Here is a 1,919-nt window from a genome sequence, read left to right as displayed (position 1 = left end):
TTATTCATGCCGCAATGCATGCTGGGACTCATGGATGAGTTGTATCCTTAAATTTAATTAGTCACTTAATTATCAAATTAACTTTAACTCTTTGATGACTTGGAATTTAACTTGAGACTTGTTTGTGACTTGGAAGGAATGACTTGATTCCTCCTCTGCTGAAATCAGCTGCTGAGTTCATGGGTAGAATAAACATATGGTAGGACTTTTACTTTCTGACCCCTGGATTATATGCTTCTGGTGCTTTGGTTGCATGCTATAGTTTCACAGAGTTAATTATTGCATAACTTCAGAATTCTCACACAGTAAGTTAAGGGTCAAGAGCCCAACTAAAGCAAACACTGATCTCCATGATGGTGGCATCATTTTAACCAATAAAACATACACATCTGATTCTCAGTTTTTTCTCAATAACAGCAGGTGTTCATCACTAACACACAATCATCATTTAATTAGTAACTTAATTATCTCATTAACTTTAACTCTTTGAGGACTTGGGATTTGACTCGAGACTAGTTTGTGACTTGAAAGGAATGACTTGGTTCCTCCTCTGCTGAAATCAGCTGCTGAGTTCATGGGTGGAACAAAAATAGGGCAGGACTTTTAGTCTTTGGCCCCTGGACTGCCCACCTCTGGTCAGTTCAATAGTATCCATCTGCAGACCCGCAGCACAGCCGTTTTAGAACCGCCGTTTCAGAACCGCTGTTTCAGAACCGGAAGTGAGGGGCGGAGCTATTAACACCTAGAAATGGCGGAGAGCACGGTGAGTACTTTTGCTGTCATATGGTGAATAATTTTCATTAGTTTTCACAAGTTTTTATTAGGTGTTTATATTTAATTTGTGATTGGCTTCATTGTCTTATTGAATCTTCAATTTGTTGTCGTTTTTAAGGTGTAGAAGTTTTCTGCGGATGTTTTGATTAATCTCGTGTTGTAAATGGGCCTTGCATATGAATAGTTTGTTCTCGTTTCACCTGTTGTATGCATTGTTTGTGAAATAATGTTACCGTATAGTTTAGCTATTTTAATCCCATTTGTCGTGCTTTCATCTCTTATAGAGACATATAACTATTCAGAATGGTGACGCATTACCTGAGCTGCAGCAGTGCAACAAGTGTTGCAGCAATTATCACTGCCCTTTTTGCGCGGCCAGCGTGTTTAAGCCAGCCAAACTGGTCAAATTAAAAAACCCATCTTCAAAGCCACTTTAACAAAGGCAGTAGTCTGTGGAGGTATCTTGATTTGTTTAATATGTACTTACAATATATTATTGTGTAATAGGTTACCAATTTACTTATTAATTTATTTTAGGCTATACTATACACAGATGTGGACTAGGATGTAGACCAGCTCTACATCACCACTGTCCATACTGTGAAACAACAATTTTAAAGAGAGGTGATTTTTGAAAAACATGTACAGGTTTGCAAAAAAAAAACCCCACCTCCAACTTCAGCCACAATTCCATCTCCAACCACTGCAGCATTGACCACACCAGCTGTGAGAGGGTCTCCAACCACCAAACACCCAACTACAAAATAAACCCACCAGCTGTGAGAGGGACACCATCTTCTCAACTGCAGTGCTGACCCACTGCAGTGCTGACCACTGCACTGACCACACCATCTCCAACCACTGCAGTGCCAACTACACCAGCAGTCTTCTCAGGAAGGGTTTGTGTAAGGCCTGTGATCAGAAAAAGATGCCCAGTTTGCAATATCCTCATTATAAGAAACCTAAAAAAGCACATTGACCGCAAACACACAGAAGAGCCAATACAGGACATTAATGCCACATCCCATCTTGAGAGCCAGTGCATCGATAGGACAAATGGCATATTTACAGTTCTTAAAGTTACAAAGGGTCACAGTGTTCCTCTTCATATTCAGGTCAAGACATGGGGAGAACATCATAAGGTC

The 1,919-nt window shown here is 40.1% G+C and overlaps 1 long non-coding RNA gene across 1 annotated transcript; it reads left to right on the top strand.

The window, feature by feature from the left end:
• Positions 1-636: 636 nt before the first annotated feature.
• LOC122147652 lies at positions 637-1,406 on the top strand. The gene is made up of 3 exons (XR_006161708.1): positions 637-763; positions 1,059-1,232; positions 1,312-1,406. It is a non-coding gene; the product is annotated as an uncharacterized LOC122147652 (long non-coding RNA).
• The last annotated feature ends 513 nt before the right edge of the window (positions 1,407-1,919 follow it).

The sequence above is a fragment of the Cyprinus carpio genome, chromosome A15 (assembly GCF_018340385.1).
Source record: "Cyprinus carpio isolate SPL01 chromosome A15, ASM1834038v1, whole genome shotgun sequence".
Classification (NCBI taxonomy): domain Eukaryota; kingdom Metazoa; phylum Chordata; class Actinopteri; order Cypriniformes; family Cyprinidae; genus Cyprinus; species Cyprinus carpio.
Note: the sequence above shows the minus strand (reverse complement) of the source record. Positions and strands in the feature narration are given on the sequence as shown.